The sequence below is a fragment of the Rhinoderma darwinii genome (assembly GCF_050947455.1).
Source record: "Rhinoderma darwinii isolate aRhiDar2 chromosome 3 unlocalized genomic scaffold, aRhiDar2.hap1 SUPER_3_unloc_14, whole genome shotgun sequence".
In the NCBI taxonomy this organism is placed as follows: Eukaryota; Metazoa; Chordata; class Amphibia; order Anura; family Rhinodermatidae; genus Rhinoderma; species Rhinoderma darwinii.
Genome location: NW_027461739.1, coordinates 17748 through 42326, shown reverse-complemented (window position 1 = coordinate 42326; position 24579 = coordinate 17748). Strand labels below are relative to the sequence as shown.

At 37.9% G+C, this 24579-nt stretch overlaps 13 non-coding genes across 13 annotated transcripts; 4 read left to right on the top strand and 9 right to left on the bottom strand.

Annotated features, from left to right (window-relative positions):
* Nucleotides 1-1137: 1137 nt before the first annotated feature.
* On the bottom strand, nt 1138-1210 carry TRNAM-CAU (transfer RNA methionine (anticodon CAU)). The gene has a single exon. It is a non-coding gene; the product is annotated as a tRNA-Met (tRNA).
* Nucleotides 1211-1849: 639 nt separating this feature from the next.
* TRNAM-CAU (transfer RNA methionine (anticodon CAU)) lies at nt 1850-1922 on the bottom strand. Its single transcript has one exon. It is a non-coding gene; the product is annotated as a tRNA-Met (tRNA).
* Nucleotides 1923-2565: 643 nt separating this feature from the next.
* TRNAM-CAU (transfer RNA methionine (anticodon CAU)) lies at nt 2566-2638 on the bottom strand. Its single transcript has one exon. It is a non-coding gene; the product is annotated as a tRNA-Met (tRNA).
* Nucleotides 2639-3277: 639 nt separating this feature from the next.
* TRNAM-CAU (transfer RNA methionine (anticodon CAU)) lies at nt 3278-3350 on the bottom strand. The gene has a single exon. It is a non-coding gene; the product is annotated as a tRNA-Met (tRNA).
* A 639-nt stretch (nt 3351-3989) lies between these two features.
* On the bottom strand, nt 3990-4062 carry TRNAM-CAU (transfer RNA methionine (anticodon CAU)). Its single transcript has one exon. It is a non-coding gene; the product is annotated as a tRNA-Met (tRNA).
* A 3564-nt stretch (nt 4063-7626) lies between these two features.
* Nucleotides 7627-7699, bottom strand: TRNAM-CAU (transfer RNA methionine (anticodon CAU)). The gene has a single exon. It is a non-coding gene; the product is annotated as a tRNA-Met (tRNA).
* A 5869-nt stretch (nt 7700-13568) lies between these two features.
* Nucleotides 13569-13640, top strand: TRNAE-UUC (transfer RNA glutamic acid (anticodon UUC)). Its single transcript has one exon. It is a non-coding gene; the product is annotated as a tRNA-Glu (tRNA).
* Nucleotides 13641-14109: 469 nt separating this feature from the next.
* TRNAM-CAU (transfer RNA methionine (anticodon CAU)) lies at nt 14110-14182 on the bottom strand. The gene has a single exon. It is a non-coding gene; the product is annotated as a tRNA-Met (tRNA).
* A 1370-nt stretch (nt 14183-15552) lies between these two features.
* Nucleotides 15553-15625, bottom strand: TRNAM-CAU (transfer RNA methionine (anticodon CAU)). Its single transcript has one exon. It is a non-coding gene; the product is annotated as a tRNA-Met (tRNA).
* Nucleotides 15626-16460: 835 nt separating this feature from the next.
* On the top strand, nt 16461-16532 carry TRNAE-UUC (transfer RNA glutamic acid (anticodon UUC)). Its single transcript has one exon. It is a non-coding gene; the product is annotated as a tRNA-Glu (tRNA).
* Nucleotides 16533-17185: 653 nt separating this feature from the next.
* On the top strand, nt 17186-17257 carry TRNAE-UUC (transfer RNA glutamic acid (anticodon UUC)). Its single transcript has one exon. It is a non-coding gene; the product is annotated as a tRNA-Glu (tRNA).
* A 1913-nt stretch (nt 17258-19170) lies between these two features.
* On the bottom strand, nt 19171-19243 carry TRNAM-CAU (transfer RNA methionine (anticodon CAU)). The gene has a single exon. It is a non-coding gene; the product is annotated as a tRNA-Met (tRNA).
* A 4431-nt stretch (nt 19244-23674) lies between these two features.
* TRNAE-UUC (transfer RNA glutamic acid (anticodon UUC)) lies at nt 23675-23746 on the top strand. Its single transcript has one exon. It is a non-coding gene; the product is annotated as a tRNA-Glu (tRNA).
* The last annotated feature ends 833 nt before the right edge of the window (nt 23747-24579 follow it).

Here is a 24579-nt window from a genome sequence, read left to right as displayed (position 1 = left end):
GTGGCCATAAATTCTAACTTATCTTTGTTTACCCATTCCTCCTCTTTTCACCAGATTATATTTGAGCTTGAAAACTCAAATAATTCCTATTGTTCCCTTCTCACTCCAAGTCAACAACCCCTTTATCCTGTCAGTTTGGCTCATTTTCCTTTTTTTAATGAACTAGTTTCGCCAATAAATAAGAAACCATCAGACTATTTCACCCAATCAGATTGGGACTTTGCTTTAATATTGTTTCTTTTTAGGCAAGATCCTATTTTGGATTTAAATCTCAAATCATTCCCATCTCTTCTACTCACTCAAAAATGACAAGGAAATCAACAACACTTTCCTCATATATTAAAAACGTTTCGGCAGAAAAACCCGATTTCGTGCATGAATGGAGGAAGACGAAAACTCACTGAACAGTGCCTTGTGTGAGGATCGAACTCACGACCTTCAGATTATGAGACTGACACGCTTCCTACTGTGCTAACGAGGCAACCACCAGATGTTTGTAGACAAGCTCAAAGCAGCAAAATGAAAAAAAATATATATATTATCTTTAGTCCCACTTTTTCTTAGTCCATGACTCATTATACTTAATAACTTCTCACATATGGGCTAGCGGTTAGGATCCCTGGTTTTTACCCAGGTGGCCCGGGTTCGACTCCCGGTATGGGAAAAAACCTTTTACTAGTCTTGCACTTTCAAAGGTTGAGCGTTATAGGATAAAAGTGCTCTTTGTGGCCATAAATTCTAACTTATCTTTGTTTACCCATTCCTCCTCTTTTCACCAGATTATATTTGAGCTTGAAAACTCAAATAATTCCTATTGTTCCCTTCTCACTCCAAGTCAACAACCCCTTTATCCTGTCAGTTTTTTTTACTCATTTTCCTTTTTTTAATGAACTAGTTTCGCCAATAAATAAGAAACCATCAGACTATTTCACCCAATCTGATTGGGACTTTGCTTTAATATTGTTTCTTTTTAGGCAAGATCCTATTTTGGATTTAAATCTCAAATCATTCCCATCTCTTCTACTCACTCAAAAATGACAAGGAAATCAACAACACTTTCCTCATATATTAAAAACGTTTCGGCAGAAAAACCCGATTTCGTGCATGAATGGAGGAAGACAAAAACTCACTGAACAGTGCCTCGTGTGAGGATCGAACTCACGACCTTCAGATTATGAGACTGACACGCTTCCTACTGCGCTAACGAGGCAACCACCAGATGTTTGTAGACAAGCTCAAAGCGGCAAAATGAAAAAAGATATATATATTATCTTTAGTCCCACTTTTTCTTAGTCCATGACTCATTATACTTAATAACTGCTTCCATATGGTCTAGCGGTTAGGATTCCTGGTTTTTACCCAGGTGGCCCGGTATGGGAAAAAACCTTTTACTAGTCTTGCACTTTCAAAGGTTGAGCGTTATAGGATAAAAGTGCTCTTTGTGGCCATAAATTCTAACTTATCTTTGTTTACCCATTCCTCCTCTTTTCACCAGATTATATTTGAGCTTGAAAACTCAAATAATTCCTATTGTTCCCTTCTCACTCCAAGTCAACAACCCCTTTATCCTGTCAGTTTGGCTCATTTTCCTTTTTTTAATGAACTAGTTTCGCCAATAAATAAGAAACCATCAGACTATTTCACCCAATCTGATTGGGACTTTGCTTTAATATTGTTTCTTTTTAGGCAACATCCTATTTTGGATTTAAATCTCAAATCATTCCCATCTCTTCTACTCACTCAAAAATGACAAGGAAATCAACAACACTTTCCTCATATATTAAAAACGTTTCGGCAGAAAAACCCGATTTCGTGCATGAATGGAGGAAGACAAAAACTCACTGAACAGTGCCTCGTGTGAGGATCGAACTCACGACCTTCAGATTATGAGACTGACACGCTTCCTACTGCGCTAACGAGGCAACCACCAGATGTTTGTAGACAAGCTCAAAGCGGCAAAATGAAAAAAGATATATATATTATCTTTAGTCCCACTTTTTCTTAGTCCATGACTCATTATACTTAATAACTGCTTCCATATGGTCTAGCGGTTAGGATTCCTGGTTTTTACCCAGGTGGCCCGGTATGGGAAAAAACCTTTTACTAGTCTTGCACTTTCAAAGGTTGAGCGTTATAGGATAAAAGTGCTCTTTGTGGCCATAAATTCTAACTTATCTTTGTTTACCCATTCCTCCTCTTTTCACCAGATTATATTTGAGCTTGAAAACTCAAATAATTCCTATTGTTCCCTTCTCACTCCAAGTCAACAACCCCTTTATCCTGTCAGTTTTTTTTACTCATTTTCCTTTTTTTAATGAACTAGTTTCGCCAATAAATAAGAAACCATCAGACTATTTCACCCAATCTGATTGGGACTTTGCTTTAATATTGTTTCTTTTTAGGCAAGATCCTATTTTGGATTTAAATCTCAAATCATTCCCATCTCTTCTACTCACTCAAAAATGACAAGGAAATCAACAACACTTTCCTCATATATTAAAAACGTTTCGGCAGAAAAACCCGATTTCGTGCATGAATGGAGGAAGACAAAAACTCACTGAACAGTGCCTCGTGTGAGGATCGAACTCACGACCTTCAGATTATGAAACTGACACGCTTCCTACTGCGCTAACGAGGCAACCACCAGATGTTTGTAGACAAGCTCAAAGCGGCAAAATGAAAAAAGATATATATATTATCTTTAGTCCCACTTTTTCTTAGTCCATGACTCATTATACTTAATAACTGCTTCCATATGGTCTAGCGGTTAGGATTCCTGGTTTTTACCCAGGTGGCCCGGTATGGGAAAAAACCTTTTACTAGTCTTGCACTTTCAAAGGTTGAGCGTTATAGGATAAAAGTGCTCTTTGTGGCCATAAATTCTAACTTATCTTTGTTTACCCATTCCTCCTCTTTTCACCAGATTATATTTGAGCTTGAAAACTCAAATAATTCCTATTGTTCCCTTCTCACTCCAAGTCAACAACCCCTTTATCCTGTCAGTTTGGCTCATTTTCCTTTTTTTAATGAACTAGTTTCGCCAATAAATAAGAAACCATCAGACTATTTCACCCAATCTGATTGGGACTTTGCTTTAATATTGTTTCTTTTTAGGCAAGATCCTATTTTGGATTTAAATCTCAAATCATTCCCATCTCTTCTACTCACTCAAAAATGACAAGGAAATCAACAACACTTTCCTCATATATTAAAAACGTTTCGGCAGAAAAACCCGATTTCGTGCATGAATGGAGGAAGACAAAAACTCACTGAACAGTGCCTCGTGTGAGGATCGAACTCACGACCTTCAGATTATGAAACTGACACGCTTCCTACTGCGCTAACGAGGCAACCACCAGATGTTTGTAGACAAGCTCAAAGCGGCAAAATGAAAAAAGATATATATATTATCTTTAGTCCCACTTTTTCTTAGTCCATGACTCATTATACTTAATAACTGCTTCCATATGGTCTAGCGGTTAGGATTCCTGGTTTTTACCCAGGTGGCCCGGTATGGGAAAAAACCTTTTACTAGTCTTGCACTTTCAAAGGTTGAGCGTTATAGGATAAAAGTGCTCTTTGTGGCCATAAATTCTAACTTATCTTTGTTTACCCATTCCTCCTCTTTTCACCAGATTATATTTGAGCTTGAAAACTCAAATAATTCCTATTGTTCCCTTCTCACTCCAAGTCAACAACCCCTTTATCCTGTCAGTTTGGCTCATTTTCCTTTTTTTAATGAACTAGTTTCGCCAATAAATAAGAAACCATCAGACTATTTCACCCAATCTGATTGGGACTTTGCTTTAATATTGTTTCTTTTTAGGCAAGATCCTATTTTGGATTTAAATCTCAAATCATTCCCATCTCTTCTACTCACTCAAAAATGACAAGGAAATCAACAACACTTTCCTCATATATTAAAAACGTTTCGGCAGAAAAACCCGATTTCGTGCATGAATGGAGGAAGACAAAAACTCACTGAACAGTGCCTCGTGTGAGGATCGAACTCACGACCTTCAGATTATGAGACTGACACGCTTCCTACTGCGCTAACGAGGCAACCACCAGATGTTTGTAGACAAGCTCAAAGCGGCAAAATGAAAAAAGATATATATATTATCTTTAGTCCCACTTTTTCTTAGTCCATGACTCATTATACTTAATAACTTCTCACATATGGGCTAGCGGTTAGAATTCCTGGTTTTTACCCAGGTGGCCCGGGTTCGACTCCCGGTATGGGAAAAAACCTTTTACTAGTCTTGCACTTTCAAAGGTTGAGCGTTATAGGATAAAAGTGCTCTTTGTGGCCATAAATTCTAACTTATCTTTGTTGACCCATTCCTCCTCTTTTCACCAGATTATATTTGAGCTTGAAAACTCAAATAATTCCTATTGTTCCCTTCTCACTCCAAGTCAACAACCCCTTTATCCTGTCAGTTTTTTTTACTCATTTTCCTTTTTTTAATGAACTAGTTTCGCCAATAAATAAGAAACCATCAGACTATTTCACCCAATCTGATTGGGACTTTGCTTTAATATTGTTTCTTTTTAGGCAAGATCCTATTTTGGATTTAAATCTCAAATCATTCCCATCTCTTCTACTCACTCAAAAATGACAAGGAAATCAACAACACTTTCCTCATATATTAAAAACGTTTCGGCAGAAAAACCAGATTTCGTGCATGAATGGAGGAAGACGAAAACTCACTGAACAGTGCCTTGTGTGAGGATCGAACTCACGACCTTCAGATTATGAGACTGACACGCTTCCTACTGTGCTAACGAGGCAACCACCAGATGTTTGTAGACAAGCTCAAAGCAGCAAAATGAAAAAAAATATGTATATTATCTTTAGTCCCACTTTTTCTTAGTCCATGACTCATTATACTTAATAACTTCTCACATATGGGCTAGCGGTTAGGATTCCTGGTTTTTACCCAGGTGGCCTGGGTTCGACTCCCGGTATGGGAAAAAAACTTTTACTAGTCTTGCACTTTCAAAGGTTGAGCGTTATAGGATAAAAGTGCTCTTTGTGGCCATAAATTCTAACTTATCTTTGTTTACCCATTCCTCCTCTTTTCACCAGATTATATTTGAGCTTGAAAACTCAAATAATTCCTATTGTTCCCTTCTCACTCCAAGTCAACAACCCCTTTATCCTGTCAGTTTTTTTTACTCATTTTCCTTTTTTTAATGAACTAGTTTCGCCAATAAATAAGAAACCATCAGACTATTTCACCCAATCTGATTGGGACTTTGCTTTAATATTGTTTCTTTTTAGGCAAGATCCTATTTTGGATTTAAATCTCAAATCATTCCCATCTCTTCTACTCACTCAAAAATGACAAGGAAATCAACAACACTTTCCTCATATAATAAAAACGTTTCGGCAGAAAAACCCGATTTCGTGCATGAATGGAGGAAGACAAAAACTCACTGAACAGTGCCTCGTGTGAGGATCGCACTCACGACCTTCAGATTATGAGACTGACACGCTTCCTACTGCGCTAACGAGGCAACCACCAGATGTTTGTAGACAAGCTCAAAGTGGCAAAATGAAAAAAAATATATATATTATCTTTAGTCCCACTTTTTCTTAGTCCATGACTCATTATACTTAATAACTTCTCACATATGGGCTAGCGGTTAGAATTCCTGGTTTTTACCCAGGTGGCCCGGGTTCGACTCCCGGTATGGGAAAAAACCTTTTACTAGTCTTGCACTTTCAAAGGTTGAGCGTTATAGGATAAAAGTGCTCTTTGTGGCCATAAATTCTAACTTATCTTTGTTTACCCATTCCTCCTCTTTTCACCAGATTATATTTGAGCTTGAAAACTCAAATAATTCCTATTGTTCCCTTCTCACTCCAAGTCAACAACCCCTTTATCCTGTCAGTTTGGCTCATTTTCCTTTTTTTAATGAACTAGTTTCGCCAATAAATAAGAAACCATCAGACTATTTCACCCAATCTGATTGGGACTTTGCTTTAATATTGTTTCTTTTTAGGCAAGATCCTATTTTGGATTTAAATTTAAAATCATTGCCATCTCTTCTACTCACTCAAAAATGACAAGGAAATCAACAACACTTTCCTCATATATTAAAAACGTTTCGGCAGAAAAACCCGATTTCCTGCATGAATGGAGGAAGACAAAAACTCACTGAACAGTGCCTCGTGTGAGGATCGAACTCATGACCTTCAGATTATGAGACTGACATGCTTCCTACTGCGCTAACGAGGCAACCACCAGATGTTTGTAGACAAGCTCAAAGCGGCAAAATGAAAAAAGATATATATATTATCTTTAGTCCCACTTTTTCTTAGTCCATGACTCATTATACTTAATAACTTCTCACATATGGGCTAGCGGTTAGGATTCCTGGTTTTTACCCAGGTGGCCCGGGTTAGACTCCCGGTATGGGAAAAAACCTTTTACTAGTCTTGCACTTTCAAAGGTTGAGCGTTATAGGATAAAAGTGCTCTTTGTGGCCATAAATTCTAACTTATCTTTGTTTACCCATTCCTCCTCTTTTCACCAGATTATATTTGAGCTTGAAAACTCAAATAATTCCTATTGTTCCCTTCTCACTCCAAGTCAACAACCCCTTTATCCTGTCAGTTTGGCTCATTTTCCTTTTTTTAATGAACTAGTTTCGCCAATAAATAAGAAACCATCAGACTATTTCACCCAATCTGATTGGGACTTTGCTTTAATATTGTTTCTTTTTAGGCAAGATCCTATTTTGGATTTAAATCTCAAATCATTCCCATCTCTTCTACTCACTCAAAAATGACAAGGAAATCAACAACACTTTCCTCATATAATAAAAACGTTTCGGCAGAAAAACCCGATTTCGTGCATGAATGGAGGAAGACAAAAACTCACTGAACAGTGCCTCGTGTGAGGATCGCACTCACGACCTTCAGATTATGAGACTGACACGCTTCCTACTGCGCTAACGAGGCAACCACCAGATGTTTGTAGACAAGCTCAAAGTGGCAAAATGAAAAAAAATATATATATTATCTTTAGTCCCACTTTTTCTTAGTCCATGACTCATTATACTTAATAACTTCTCACATATGGGCTAGCGGTTAGAATTCCTGGTTTTTACCCAGGTGGCCCGGGTTCGACTCCCGGTATGGGAAAAAACCTTTTACTAGTCTTGCACTTTCAAAGGTTGAGCGTTATAGGATAAAAGTGCTCTTTGTGGCCATAAATTCTAACTTATCTTTGTTTACCCATTCCTCCTCTTTTCACCAGATTATATTTGAGCTTGAAAACTCAAATAATTCCTATTGTTCCCTTCTCACTCCAAGTCAACAACCCCTTTATCCTGTCAGTTTTTTTTACTCATTTTCCTTTTTTTAATGAACTAGTTTCGCCAATAAATAAGAAACCATCAGACTATTTCACCCAATCTGATTGGGACTTTGCTTTAATATTGTTTCTTTTTAGGCAAGATCCTATTTTGGATTTAAATCTCAAATCATTCCCATCTCTTCTACTCACTCAAAAATGACAAGGAAATCAACAACACTTTCCTCATATATTAAAAACGTTTCGGCAGAAAAACCCGATTTCGTGCATGAATGGAGGAAGACAAAAACTCACTGAACAGTGCCTCGTGTGAGGATCGAACTCACGACCTTCAGATTATGAGACTGACACGCTTCCTACTGCGCTAACGAGGCAACCACCAGATGTTTGTAGACAAGCTCAAAGTGGCAAAATGAAAAAAGATATATATATATTATCTTTAGTCCCACTTTTTCTTAGTCCATTACTCATTATACTTAATAACTGCTTCCATATGGTCTAGCGGTTAGGATTCCTGGTTTTTACCCAGGTGGCCCGGTATGGGAAAAAAACCTTTTACTAGTCTTGCACTTTCAAAGGTTGAGCGTTATAGGATAAAAGTGCTCTTTGTGGCCATAAATTCTAACTTATCTTTGTTTACCCATTCCTCCTCTTTTCACCAGATTATATTTGAGCTTGAAAACTCAAATAATTCCTATTGTTCCCTTCTCACTCCAAGTCAACAACCCCTTTATCCTGTCAGTTTGGCTCATTTTCCTTTTTTTAATGAACTAGTTTCGCCAATAAATAAGAAACCATCAGACTATTTCACCCAATCTGATTGGGACTTTGCTTTAATATTGTTTCTTTTTAGGCAAGATCCTATTTTGGATTTAAATTTAAAATCATTGCCATCTCTTCTACTCACTCAAAAATGACAAGGAAATCAACAACACTTTCCTCATATATTAAAAACGTTTCGGCAGAAAAACCCGATTTCCTGCATGAATGGAGGAAGACAAAAACTCACTGAACAGTGCCTCGTGTGAGGATCGAACTCATGACCTTCAGATTATGAGACTGACACGCTTCCTACTGCGCTAACGAGGCAACCACCAGATGTTTGTAGACAAGCTCAAAGCGGCAAAATGAAAAAAGATATATATATTATCTTTAGTCCCACTTTTTCTTAGTCCATTACTCATTATACTTAATAACTGCTTCCATATGGTCTAGCGGTTAGGATTCCTGGTTTTTACCCAGGTGGCCCGGTATGGGAAAAAAACCTTTTACTAGTCTTGCACTTTCAAAGGTTGAGCGTTATAGGATAAAAGTGCTCTTTGTGGCCATAAATTCTAACTTATCTTTGTTTACCCATTCGTCCTCTTTTCACCAGATTATATTTGAGCTTGAAAACTCAAATAATTCCTATTGTTCCCTTCTCACTCCAAGTCAACAACCCCTTTATCCTGTCAGTTTGGCTCATTTTCCTTTTTTTAATGAACTAGTTTCGCCAATAAATAAGAAACCATCAGACTATTTCACCCAATCTGATTGGGACTTTGCTTTAATATTGTTTCTTTTTAGGCAAGATCCTATTTTGGATTTAAATTTAAAATCATTGCCATCTCTTCTACTCACTCAAAAATGACAAGGAAATCAACAACACTTTCCTCATATATTAAAAACGTTTCGGCAGAAAAACCCGATTTCCTGCATGAATGGAGGAAGACAAAAACTCACTGAACAGTGCCTCGTGTGAGGATCGAACTCATGACCTTCAGATTATGAGACTGACATGCTTCCTACTGCGCTAACAAGGCAACCACCAGATGTTTGTAGACAAGCTCAAAGCGGCAAAATGAAAAAAGATATATATATTATCTTTAGTCCCACTTTTTCTTAGTCCATGACTCATTATACTTAATAACTTCTCACATATGGGCTAGCGGTTAGGATTCCTGGTTTTTACCCAGGTGGCCCGGGTTTGACTCCCGGTATGGGAAAAAACCTTTTACTAGTCTTGCACTTTCAAAGGTTGAGCGTTATAGGATAAAAGTGCTCTTTGTGGCCATAAATTCTAACTTATCTTTGTTTACCCATTCCTCCTCTTTTCACCAGATTATATTTGAGCTTGAAAAGTCAAATAATTCCTATTGTTCCCTTCTCACTCCAAGTCAACAACCCCTTTATCCTGTCAGTTTGGCTCATTTTCCTTTTTTTAATGAACTAGTTTCGCCAATAAATAAGAAACCATCAGACTATTTCACCCAATCTGATTGGGACTTTGCTTTAATATTGTTTCTTTTTAGGCAAGATCCTATTTTGGATTTAAATCTCAAATCATTCCCATCTCTTCTACTCACTCAAAAACGACAAGGAAATCAACAACACTTTCCTCATATAATAAAAACGTTTCGGCAGAAAAACCCGATTTCGTGCATGAATGGAGGAAGACAAAAACTCACTGAACAGTGCCTCGTGTGAGGATCGCACTCACGACCTTCAGATTATGAGACTGACACGCTTCCTACTGCGCTAACGAGGCAACCACCAGATGTTTGTAGACAAGCTCAAAGTGGCAAAATGAAAAAAAATATATATATTATCTTTAGTCCCACTTTTTCTTAGTCCATGACTCATTATACTTAATAACTTCTCACATATGGGCTAGCGGTTAGAATTCCTGGTTTTTACCCAGGTGGCCCGGGTTCGACTCCCGGTATGGGAAAAAACCTTTTACTAGTCTTGCACTTTCAAAGGTTGAGCGTTATAGGATAAAAGTGCTCTTTGTGGCCATAAATTCTAACTTATCTTTGTTTACCCATTCCTCCTCTTTTCACCAGATTATATTTGAGCTTGAAAACTCAAATAATTCCTATTGTTCCCTTCTCACTCCAAGTCAACAACCCCTTTATCCTGTCAGTTTTTTTTACTCATTTTCCTTTTTTTAATGAACTAGTTTCGCCAATAAATAAGAAACCATCAGACTATTTCACCCAATCTGATTGGGACTTTGCTTTAATATTGTTTCTTTTTAGGCAAGATCCTATTTTGGATTTAAATCTCAAATCATTCCCATCTCTTCTACTCACTCAAAAATGACAAGGAAATCAACAACACTTTCCTCATATATTAAAAACGTTTCGGCAGAAAAACCCGATTTCGTGCATGAATGGAGGAAGACAAAAACTCACTGAACAGTGCCTCGTGTGAGGATCGAACTCACGACCTTCAGATTATGAGACTGACACGCTTCCTACTGTGCTAACGAGGCAACCACCAGATGTTTGTAGACAAGCTCAAAGCGGCAAAATGAAAAAAGATATATATATTATCTTTAGTCCCACTTTTTCTTAGTCCATTACTCATTATACTTAATAACTGCTTCCATATGGTCTAGCGGTTAGGATTCCTGGTTTTTACCCAGGTGGCCCGGTATGGGAAAAAAACCTTTTACTAGTCTTGCACTTTCAAAGGTTGAGCGTTATAGGATAAAAGTGCTCTTTGTGGCCATAAATTCTAACTTATCTTTGTTTACCCATTCGTCCTCTTTTCACCAGATTATATTTGAGCTTGAAAAGTCAAATAATTCCTATTGTTCCCTTCTCACTCCAAGTCAACAACCCCTTTATCCTGTCAGTTTGGCTCATTTTCCTTTTTTTAATGAACTAGTTTCGCCAATAAATAAGAAACCATCAGACTATTTCACCCAATCTGATTGGGACTTTGCTTTAATATTGTTTCTTTTTAGGCAAGATCCTATTTTGGATTTAAATCTCAAATCATTCCCATCTCTTCTACTCACTCAAAAATGACAAGGAAATCAACAACACTTTCCTCATATAATAAAAACGTTTCGGCAGAAAAACCCGATTTCGTGCATGAATGGAGGAAGACAAAAACTCACTGAACAGTGCCTCGTGTGAGGATCGCACTCACGACCTTCAGATTATGAGACTGACACGCTTCCTACTGCGCTAACGAGGCAACCACCAGATGTTTGTAGACAAGCTCAAAGTGGCAAAATGAAAAAAAATATATATATTATCTTTAGTCCCACTTTTTCTTAGTCCATGACTCATTATACTTAATAACTTCTCACATATGGGCTAGCGGTTAGAATTCCTGGTTTTTACCCAGGTGGCCCGGGTTCGACTCCCGGTATGGGAAAAAACCTTTTACTAGTCTTGCACTTTCAAAGGTTGAGCGTTATAGGATAAAAGTGCTCTTTGTGGCCATAAATTCTAACTTATCTTTGTTTACCCATTCCTCCTCTTTTCACCAGATTATATTTGAGCTTGAAAAGTCAAATAATTCCTATTGTTCCCTTCTCACTCCAAGTCAACAACCCCTTTATCCTGTCAGTTTGGCTCATTTTCCTTTTTTTAATGAACTAGTTTCGCCAATAAATAAGAAACCATCAGACTATTTCACCCAATCTGATTGGGACTTTGCTTTAATATTGTTTCTTTTTAGGCAAGATCCTATTTTGGATTTAAATCTCAAATCATTCCCATCTCTTCTACTCACTCAAAAATGACAAGGAAATCAACAACACTTTCCTCATATATTAAAAACGTTTCGGCAGAAAAACCCGATTTCGTGCATGAATGGAGGAAGACAAAAACTCACTGAACAGTGCCTCGAGTGAGGATCGCACTCACGACCTTCAGATTATGAGACTGACACGCTTCCTACTGCGCTAACGAGGCAACCACCAGATGTTTGTAGACAAGCTCAAAGCGACAAAATGAAAAAAAAATATATATATTATCTTTAGTCCCACTTTTTCTTAGTCCATGACTCATTATACTTAATAACTGCTTCCATATGGTCTAGCGGTTAGGATTCCTGGTTTTTACCCAGGTGGCCCAGTATGGGAAAAAACCTTTTACTAGTCTTGCACTTTCAAAGGTTGAGCGTTATAGGATAAAAGTGCTCTTTGTGGCCATAAATTCTAACTTATCTTTGTTTACCAATTCCTCCTCTTTTCACCAGATTATATTTGAGCTTGAAAACTCAAATAATTCCTATTGTTCCCTTCTCACTCCAAGTCAACAACCCCTTTATCCTGTCAGTTTGGCTCATTTTCCTTTTTTTAATGAACTAGTTTCGCCAATAAATAAGAAACCATCAGACTATTTCACCCAATCTGATTGGGACTTTGCTTTAATATAGTTTCTTTTTAGGCAAGATCCTATTTTGGATTTAAATTTAAAATCATTGCCATCTCTTCTACTCACTCAAAAATGACAAGGAAATCAACAACACTTTCCTCATATATTAAAAACGTTTCGGCAGAAAAACCCGATTTCCTGCATGAATGGAGGAAGACAAAAACTCACTGAACAGTGCCTCGTGTGAGGATCGAACTCATGACCTTCAGATTATGAGACTGACATGCTTCCTACTGCGCTAACGAGGCAACCACCAGATGTTTGTAGACAAGCTCAAAGCGGCAAAATGAAAAAAGATATATATATTATCTTTAGTCCCACTTTTTCTTAGTCCATGACTCATTATACTTAATAACTTCTCACATATGGGCTAGCGGTTAGGATTCCTGGTTTTTACCCAGGTGGCCCGGGTTCGACTCCCGGTATGGGAAAAAACCTTTTACTAGTCTTGCACTTTCAAAGGTTGAGCGTTATAGGATAAAAGTGCTCTTTGTGGCCATAAATTCTAACTTATCTTTGTTTACCCATTCCTCCTCTTTTCACCAGATTATATTTGAGCTTGAAAACTCAAATAATTCCTATTGTTCCCTTCTCACTCCAAGTCAACAACCCCTTTATCCTGTCAGTTTGGCTCATTTTCCTTTTTTTAATGAACTAGTTTCGCCAATAAATAAGAAACCATCAGACTATTTCACCCAATCTGATTGGGACTTTGCTTTAATATTGTTTCTTTTTAGGCAAGATCCTATTTTGGATTTAAATCTCAAATCATTCCCATCTCTTCTACTCACTCAAAAATGACAAGGAAATCAACAACACTTTCCTCATATATTAAAAACGTTTCGGCAGAAAAACCCGATTTCCTGCATGAATGGAGGAAGACAAAAACTCACTGAACAGTGCCTCGTGTGAGTATCGAACTCACGACCTTCAGATTATGAGACTGACACGCTTCCTACTGCACTAACGAGGCAACCACCAGATGTTTGTAGACAAGCTCAAAGCGGCAAAATGAAAAAAAATATATATATTATCTTTAGTCCCACTTTTTCTTAGTCCATGACTCATTATACTTAATAACTGCTCCCATATGGTCTAGCGGTTAGGATTCCTGGTTTTCACCCAGGTGGCCCGGGTTCAACTCCCGGTATGGGAAAAAACCTTTTACTAGTCTTGCACTTTCAAAGGTTGAGCGTTATAGGATAAAAGTGCTCTTTGTGGCCATAAATTCTAACTTATCTTTGTTTACCCATTCCTCCTCTTTTCACCAGATTATATTTGAGCTTGAAAACTCAAATAATTCCTATTGTTCCCTTCTCACTCCAAGTCAACAACCCCTTTATCCTGTCAGTTTGGCTCATTTTCCTTTTTTTAATGAACTAGTTTCGCCAATAAATAAGAAACCATCAGACTATTTCACCCAATCTGATTGGGACTTTGCTTTAATATTGTTTCTTTTTAGGCAAGATCCTATTTTGGATTTAAACCTCAAATCATTCCCATCTCTTCTACTCACTCAAAAATGACAAGGAAATCAACAACACTTTCCTCATATATTAAAAACGTTTCGGCAGAAAAACCCGATTTCGTGCATGAATGGAGGAAGACAAAAACTCACTGAACAGTGCCTCGTGTGAGGATCGAACTCACGACCTTCAGATTATGAGACTGACACGCTTCCTACTGCGCTAACGAGGCAACCATCAGATGTTTGTAGACAAGCTCAAAGCGGCAAAATGAAAAAAAATATATATATTATCTTTAGTCCCACTTTTTCTTAGTCCATGACTCATTATACTTAATAACTGCTCCCATATGGTCTAGCGGTTAGGATTCCTGGTTTTCACGCAGGTGGCCCAGGTTCGACTCCCGGTATGGGAAAAAGCTTTTACTAGTCTTGCACTTTCAAAGGTTGAGCGTTATAGGATAAAAGTGCTCTTTGTGGCCATAAATTCTAACTTATCTTTGTTTACCCATTCCTCCTCTTTTCACCAGATTATATTTGAGCTTGAAAACTCAAATAATTCCTATTGTTCCCTTCTCACTCCAAGTCAACAACCCCTTTATCCTGTCAGTTTGGCTCATTTTCCTTTTTTTAATGAACTAGTTTCACCAATAAATAAGAAACCATCAGACTATTTCACCCAATCTGATTGGGACTTTGCTTTAATATTGTTTCTTTTTAGGCAAGATCCTATTTTGGATTTAAATCTCAAATCATTCCCATCTCTTCTACTCACTCAAAAATGACAAGGAAATCAACAACACTTTCCTCATATATTAAAAACGTTTCGGCAGAAAAACCCGATTTCCTGCATGAATGGAGGAAGACAAAAACTCACTGAACAGTGCCTCGTGTGAGGATCGTACTCACGAGCTTCAGATTATTAGACTGACACGCTTCCTACTGCGCTAACGAGACAACTACCAGATGTTTGTAGACAAGCTCAAAGCGGCAAAATGAAAAAATATATATACATTTTCTTTATTCCCACTTTTTCTTAGTCCATGACTCATTATACTTAATAACTGCTCCCATATGGTCTAGCGGTTAGGATTCCTGGTTTTCACCCAGGTGGCCTGGGTTTGTCTCCTGGTATGGGAAAGAACCTTTCACTAGTCTTGCACTTTCAAAGGTTGAGTGTTCAAAAGTGCTCTTTGTGGCCATAAATTCTAACTTATCTTTGTTTACCCATTCCTCCTCTTTTCACCAGATCCTATTTGAGCTTGAAAACTCAAATAATTCCTATTGTTCCCTTCTCACTCCAAGTCAACAACCCCTTTATCCTGTCAGTTTGGCTAATTTTCCTTTTTTTAATGAACTAGTTTCGCCAATAAATAAGAACCCATCAGACTATTTCACCCAATTTGATTGAGACTTTGCTTTAATATTGTTTCTTTTTAGGCAAGATCCTATTTTGGATTTAAAGCTCAAATCATTCCCATCTCTTCTACTCACTCAAAAATGACAAGGAAATCAACAACACTTTCCTCATATATTAAAAACGTTTCGGCAGAAAAACCCGATTTCCTGCATGAATGGAGGAAGACAAAAACTCACTGAACAGTGCCTCGTGTGAGGATCGAACTCACGACCTTCAGATTATGAGACTGACACGCTTCCTACTGCGCTAACGAGGCAACCATCAGATGTTTGTAGACAAGCTCAAAGCGGCAAAATGAAAAAAAATATATATATTATCTTTAGTCCCACTTTTTCTTAGTCCATGACTCATTATACTTAATAACTGCTCCCATATGGTCTAGCGGTTAGGATTCCTGGTTTTCACGCAGGTGGCCCAGGTTCGACTCCCGGTATGGGAAAAAGCTTTTACTAGTCTTGCACTTTCAAAGGTTGAGCGTTATAGGATAAAAGTGCTCTTTGTGGCCATAAATTCTAATTTATCTTTGTTTACCCATTCCTCCTCTTTTCACCAGATTATATTTGAGCTTGAAAACTCAAATAATTCCTATTGTTCCCTTCTCACTCCAAGTCAACAACCCCTTTATCCTGTCAGTTTGGCTCATTTTCCTTTTTTTAATGAACTAGTTTCGCCAATAAATAAGAAACCATCAGACTATTTCACCCAATCTGATTGGGACTTTGCTTTAATATTGTTTCTTTTTAGGCAAGATCCTATTTTGGATTTAAATCTCAAATCATTCCCATCTCTTCTACTCACTCAAAAATGACAAGGAAATCAACAACACTTTCCTCATATATTAAAAACGTTTCGGCAGAAAAACCCGATTTCCTGCATGAATGGAGGAAGACAAAAACTCACTGAACAGTGCCTCGTGTGAGGATCGTACTCACGAGCTTCAGATTATTAGACTGACACGCTTCCTACTGCGCTAACGAGACAACTACCAGATGTTTGTAGACAAGCTCAAAGCGGCAAAATGAAAAAATATATATACATTTTCTTTATTCCCACTTTTTCTTAGTCCATGACTAATTATACTTAATAACAGCTCCCATATGGTCTAGCGGTTAGGATTTCTGGTTTTCACCCAGGTGACCTGGGTTCGACTCCCGGTATGGGAAAAAACCTTTTACTAGTCTTGCACTTTCAAAGGTTGAGCGTTATAGGATAAAAGTGCTCTTTGTGGCCATAAATTCTAACTTATCTTTGTTTACACATTCCTCCTCTTTTCACCAGATCCTATTTGAGCTTGAAAACTCAAATAATTACTATTGTTCCCTTCTCACTCCAAGTCAACAACCCCTTTATCCTGTCAGTTTGGCTAATTTTCCTTTTTTTATTGAACTAGTTTCGCCAATAAATAAGAAACCATCAGACTATTTCACCCAATCTGATTGGGACTTTGCTTTAATATTGTTTCTTTTTAGGCAAGATCCTATTTTGGATTTAAAGCTCAAATCATTCCCATCTCTTCTACTCACTCAAAAATGACAAGGAAATCAACAACATCTTCCTCATATATTAAAAACGTTTCGGCAGAAAAACCCGATTTCCTGCATGAATGGAGGAAGACAAAAACTCACTGAACAGTGCCTCGTGTGAGGATCAAACTCACGACCTTCAGATTATTAGACTGACACACTTCCTACTGCGCTAACGAGGCAACCACCAGATGTTTGTAGACAAGCTCAAAGCGGCAAAATGAAAAAATATATATACATTTTCTTTATTCCCACTTTTTCTTAGTCCATGACTCATTATACTTAATAACAGTTCCCATATGGTCTAGCGGTTAGGATTTCTGGTTTTCACCCAAGTGGCCCGGGTTCGACTCCCGGTATGGGAAAATACATTTTTCTAGTCTTGCACTTTCAAAGGTTGAGCGTTATAGGATAAAAGCGCTCTTTGTGGCCATAAATTCTAACTTATCTTTGTTTACACATTCCTCCTCTTTTCACCAGATCCTATTTGAGCTTGAAAACTCAAATAATTCCTATTGTTCCCTTCTCACTCCAAGTCAACAACCCCTTTATCCTGTCAGTTTGGCTAATTTTCCTTTTTTTAATGAACTAGTTTCGCCAATAAATAAGAAACCATCAGACTATTTCACCCAATCTGATTGGGACTTTGCTTTAATATTGTTTCTTTTTAGGCAAGATCCTATTTTGGATTTAAAGCTCAAATCATTCCCATCTCTTCTACTCACTCAAAAATGACAAGGAAATCAACAACACTTTCCTCATATATTAAAAACGTTTCGGCAGAAAAACCCGATTTCCTGCATGAATGGAGGAAGACAAAAACTCACTGAACAGTGCCTCGTGTGAGGATCAAACTCATGACCTTCAGATTATTAGACTGACACGCTTCCTACTGCGCTAACGAGGCAACCACCAGATGTTTGTAGACAAGCTCAAAGCGGCAAAATGAAAAAATATATATACATTTTCTTTATTCCCACTTTTTCTTAGTCCATGACTCATTATACTTAATAACAGCTCCCATATGGTTTAGCGGTTAGGATTTCTGGTTTTCACCCAAGTTGCCCGGGTTCGACTCCCGGTATGGGAAAATACATTTTTCTAGTCTTGCACTTTCAAAGGTTGAGCGTTATAGGATAAAAGCGCTCTTTGTGGCCATAAATTCTAACTTATCTTTGTTTACACATTCCTCCTCTTTTCACCAGATCCTATTTGAGCTTGAAAACTCAAATAATTCCTATTGTTCCCTTCTCACTCCAAGTCAACAACCCCTTTATCCTGTCAGTTTGGCTAATTTTCCTTTTTTTAATGAACTAGTTTCGCCAATAAATAAGAAACCATCAGACTATTTCACCCAATCTGATTGGGACTTTGCTTTAATATTGTTTCTTTTTAGGCAAGATCCTATTTTGGATTTAAAGCTCAAATCATTCCCATCTCTTCTACTCACTCAAAAATGACAAGGAAATCAACAACACTTTCCTCATATATTAAAAACGTTTCGGCAGAAAAACCCGATTTCCTGCATGAATGGAGGAAGACAAAAACTCACTGAACAGTGCCTCGTGTGAGGATCAAACTCACGACCTTCAGACTATGAAACTGACACGCTTCCTACTGCGCTAACAAGGCAACCACCAGATGTTTGTAGACAAGCTCAAAGCGGCAAAATGAAAAAATATATATACATTTTCTTTATTCCCACTTTTTCTTAGTCCATGACTCATTATACTTAATAACTGCTCCCATATGGTTTAGCGGTTAGGATTCCTGGTTTTCACCCAGGTGGCCTGGGTTTGTCTCCCTGTATGGGAAAGAACCTTTCACTAGTCTTGCACTTTCAAAGGTTGAGCGTTCAAAAGTGCTCTTTGTGGCCATAAATTCTAACTTATCTTTGTTTACCCATTCCTCCTCTTTTCACCAGATCCTATTTGAGCTTGAAAACTCAAATAATTCCTATTGTTCCCTTCTCACTCCAAGTCAACAACCCCTTTATCCTGTCAGTTTGGCTAATTTTCCTTTTTTTAATGAACTAGTTTCGCCAATAAATAAGAAACCATCAGACTATTTCACCCAATCTGATTGGGACTTTGCTTTAATATTGTTTCTTTTTAGGCAAGATCCTATTTTGGATTTAAAGCTCAAATCATTCCCATCTCTTCTACTCACTCAAAAATGACAAGGAAATCAACAACACTTTTCTCATATATTAAAAACGTTTCGGCAGAAAAACCCGATTTCCTGCATGAATGGAGGAAGACAAAAACAAACTGAACAGTGCCTCGTGTGAGGATCGAACTCACAACCTTCAGATTATGAGACTGACACGCTTCCTACTGCGCTAACGAGGCAACCACCAGATGTTTGTAGACAAGCTCAAAGCGGCAAAATGAAAAAAATATATATACATTTTCTTTATTCCCACTTTTTCTTAGTCCATGACTCATTATACTTAATAACTGCTCCCATATGGTCTAGCGGTTAGGATTCCTGGTTTTCACCCAGGTGGCCTGGGTTTGTCGCCTGGTATGGGAAAGAACCTTTCACTAGTCTTGCACTTTCAAAGGTTGAGCGTTCAAAAGTGCTCTTTGTGGCCATAAATTCTAACTTATCTTTGTTTACCCATTCCTCCTCTTTTCACCAGATCCTATTTGAGCTTGAAAACTCAAATAATTCCTATTGTTCCCTTCTCACTCCAAGTCAACAACCCCTTTATCCTGTCAGTTTGGCTAATTTTCCTTTTTTTAATGAACTAGTTTCGCCAATAAATAAGAAACCATCAGACTATTTCACCCAATCTGATTGGGACTTTGCTTTAATATTGTTTCTTTTTAGGCAAGATCCTATTTTGGATTTAAAGCTCAAATCATTCCCATCTCTTCTACTCACTCAAAAATGACAAGGAAATCAACAACACTTTCCTCATATATTAAAAACGTTTCGGCAGAAAAACCCGATTTCCTGCATGAATGGAGGAAGACAAAAACTCACTGAACAGTGCCTCGTGTGAGGATCGAACTCACGACCTTCAGATTATGAGACTGACACACTTCCTACTGCACTAACGAGGCAACCACCAGATGTTTGTAGACAAGCTCAAAGCGGCAAAATGAAAAAATATATATACATTTTCTTTATTCCCACTTTTTCTTAGTCCATGACTCATTATACTTAATAACTGCTCCCATATGGTCTAGTGGTTAGGGTTCCTGGTTTTCACCCAGGTGTCCTGGGTTTGTCTCCCGGTATGGGAAAGAACCTTTCACTAGTCTTGCACTTTCAAAGGTTGAGCGTTCAAAAGTGCTCTTTGTGGCCATAAATTCTAACTTATCTTTGTTTACCCATTCCTCCTCTTTTCACCAGATCCTATTTGAGCTTGAAAACTCAAATAATTCCTATTGTTCCCTTCTCACTCCAAGTCAACAACCCCTTTATCCTGTCAGTTTGGCTAATTTTCCTTTTTTTAATGAACTAGTTTCGCCAATAAATAAGAAACCATCAGACTATTTCACCCAATCTGATTGGGACTTTGCTTTAATATTGTTTCTTTTTAGGCAAGATCATATTTTGGATTTAAAGCTCAAATCATTCCCATTTCTTCTACTCACTCAAAAATGACAAGGAAATCAACAACACTTTCCTCATATATTAAAAACGTTTCAGCAGAAAAACCCGATTTCCTGCATGAATGGAGGAAGACAAAAACTCACTGAACAGTGCCTCGTGTGAGGATCAAACTCACGACCTTCAGATTATGAGACTGACACGCTTCCTACTGCGCTAACGAGGAAACCACCAGATGTTTGTAGACAAGCTCAAAGCGGCAAAATGAAAATATATATATACATTTTCTTTATTCCCACTTTTTCTTAGTCCATGACTCATTATACTTAATAACTGCTCCCATATGGTCTAGCGGTAAGGATTCCTGGTTTTCACCCAGGTGGCCTGGGTTTGTCTCCTGGTATGGGAAAGAACCTTTCACTAGTCTTGCACTTTCAAAGGTTGAGTGTTCAAAAGTGCTCTTTGTGGCCATAAATTCTAACTTATCTTTGTTTACCCATTCCTCCTCTTTTCACCAGATCCTATTTGAGCTTGAAAACTCAAATAATTCCTATTGTTCCCTTCTCACTCCAAGTCAACAACCCCTTTATCCTGTCAGTTTGGCTAATTTTCCTTTTTTTAATGAACTAGTTTCTCCAATAAATAAGAAACCATCAGACTATTTCACCCAATCTGATTGGGACTTTGCTTTAATATTGTTTCTTTTTAGGCAAGATCCTATTTTGGATTTAAAGCTCAAATCATTCCCATCTCTTCTACTCACTCAAAAATGACAAGGAAATCAACAACACTTTCCTCATATATTAAAAACGTTTCGGCAGAAAAACCCGATTTCCTGCATGAATGGAGGAAGACAAAAACTCACTGAACAGTGCCTCGTGTGAGGATCGAACTCACAACCTTCAGATTATGAGACTGACACACTTCCTACTGCGCTAACGAGGCAACCACCAGGTGTTTGTAGACAAGCTCAAAGCGGCAAAATGAAAAAATATATATACATTTTCTTTATTCCCACTTTTTCTTAGTCCATGACTCATTATACTTAATAACTGCTCCCATATGGTCTAGCGGTTAGGATTCCTGGTTTTCACCCAGGTGGCCTGGGTTTGTCGCCTGGTATGGGAAAGAACCTTTCACTAGTCTTGCACTTTCAAAGGTTGAGCGTTCAAAAGTGCTCTTTGTGGCCATAAATTCTAACTTATCTTTGTTTACCCATTCCTCCTCTTTTCACCAGATCCTATTTGAGCTTGAAAACTCAAATAATTCCTATTGTTCCCTTCTCACTCCAAGTCAACAACCCCTTTATCCTGTCAGTTTGGCTAATTTTCCTTTTTTTAATGAACTAGTTTCGCCAATAAATAAGAAACCATCAGACTATTTCACCCAATCTGATTGGGACTTTGCTTTAATATTGTTTCTTTTTAGGCAAGATCCTATTTTGGATTTAAAGCTCAAATCATTCCCATCTCTTCTACTCACTCAAAAATGACAAGGAAATCAACAACACTTTCCTCATATATTAAAAACGTTTCGGCAGAAAAACCCGATTTCCTGCATGAATGGAGGAAGACAAAAACTCACTGAACAGTGCCTCGTGTGAGGATCGAACTCACAACCTTCAGATTATGAGACTGACACACTTCCTACTGCACTAACGAGGCAACCACCAGATGTTTGTAGACAAGCTCAAAGCGGCAAAATGAAAAAATATATATACATTTTCTTTATTCCCACTTTTTCTTAGTCCATGACTCATTATACTTAATAACTGCTCCCATATGGTCTAGCGGTTAGGATTCCTGGTTTTCACCCAGGTGTCCTGGGTTTGTCTCCCGGTATGGGAAAGAACCTTTCACTAGTCTTGCACTTTCAAAGGTTGAGCGTTCAAAAGTGCTCTTTGTGGCCATAAATTCTAACTTATCTTTGTTTACCCATTCCTCCTCTTTTCACCAGATCCTATTTGAGCTTGAAAACTCAAATAATTCCTATTGTTCCCTTCTCACTCCAAGTCAACAACCCCTTTATCCTGTCAGTTTGGCTAATTTTCCTTTTTTTATTGAACTAGTTTCGCCAATAAATAAGAAACCATCAGACTATTTCACCCAATCTGATTGGGACTTTGCTTTAATATTGTTTCTTTTTAGGCAAGATCCTATTTTGGATTTAAAGCTCAAATCATTCCCATCTCTTCTACTCACTCAAAAATGACAAGGAAATCAACAACACTTTCCTCATATATTAAAAACGTTTCGGCAGAAAAACCCGATTTCCTGCATGAATGGAGGAAGACAAAAACTCACTGAACAGTGCCTTGTGTGAGGATCGAACTCACGACCTTCAGATTATGAGACTGACACGCTTCCTACTGCGCTAACGAGGCAACCACCAGATGTTTGTAGACAAGCTCAAAGCGGCAAAATGAAAAAATATATATACATTTTCTTTATTCCCACTTTTTCTTAGTCCATGACTCATTATACTTAATAACTGCTCCCATATGGTCTAGCGGTTAGGATTCCTGGTTTTCACCCAGGTGGCCTGGGTTCGACTCCCGGTATAAAAGAACCTTTTACTAGTCTTGCACTTTCAAAGGTTGAGCGTTATAGGATAAAAGTGCTCTTTGTGGCCATAAATTCTAACTTATCTTTGTTTACCCATTCCTCCTCTTTTCACCAGATCCTATTTGAGCTTGAAAACTCAAATAATTCCTATTGTTCCCTTCTCACTCCAAGTCAACAACCCCTTTATCCTGTCAGTTTGGCTCATTTTCCTTTTTTTAATGAACTAGTTTCGCCAATAAATAAGAAACCATCAGACTATTTCACCCAATCTGATTGGGACTTTGCTTTAATATTGTTTCTTTTTAGGCAAGATCCTATTTTGGATTTAAAGCTCAAATCATTCCCATCTCTTCTACTCACTCAAAAATGACAAGGAAATCAACAACACTTTCCTCATATATTAAAAACGTTTCGGCAGAAAAACCCGATTTCCTGCATGAATGGAGGAAGACAAAAACTCACTGAACAGTGCCTCGTGTGAGGATCGAACTCACAACCTTCAGATTATGAGACTGACACACTTCCTACTGCGCTAACGAGGCAACCACCAGTTGTTTGTAGACAAGCTCAAAGCGGCAAAATGAAAAAAATATATATACATTTTCTTTATTCCCACTTTTTCTTAGTCCATGACTCATTATACTTAATAACTGCTCCCATATGGTCTAGCGGTTAGGATTCCTGGTTTTCACCCAGGTGGCCCGGGTTCGACTCCCGGTTTGGGAAAAAACCTTTTACTAGTCTTGCACTTTCAAAGGTTGAGCGTTATAGGATAAAAGTGCTCTTTGTGGCCATAAATTCTAACTTATCTTTGTTTACCCATTCCTCCTCTTTTCACCAGATTATATTTGAGCTTGAAAACTCAAATAATTCCAATTGTTCCCTTCTCACTCCAAGTCAACAACCCCTTTATCCTGTCAGTTTGGCTCATTTTCCTTTTTTTAATGAACTAGTTTCGCCAATAAATAAGAAACCATCAGACTATTTCACCCAATCTGATTGGGACTTTGCATTAATATTGTTTCTTTTTAGGCAAGATCCTATTTTGGATTTAAATCTCAAATCATTCCCATCTCTTCTACTCACTCAAAAATGACAAGGAAATCAACAACACTTTCCTCATATATTAAAAACGTTTCGGCAGAAAAACCCGATTTCCTGCATGAATGGAGGAAGACAAAAACTCACTGAACAGTGCCTCGTGTGAGGATCGAACTCACGACCTTCAGATTATGAGACTGACACAGTTCCTACTGCGCTAACGAGGCAACCACCAGATGTTTGTAGACAAGCTCAAAGCGGCAAAATGAAAAAAAATATATATATTATCTTTAGTCCCACTTTTTCTTAGTCCATGACTCATTACACTTAATAACTGCTCCCATATGGTCTAGCGGTTAGGATTCTTGGTTTTCACCCAGAGGGCCTGGGTTCGACTCCCGGTATGGTGAAAAACCTTTTACTAGTCTTGCACTTTCAAAGGTTGAGCGTTATAGGATAAAAGTGCTCTTTGTGGCCATAAATTCTAACTTATCTTTGTTTACCCATTCCTCCTCTTT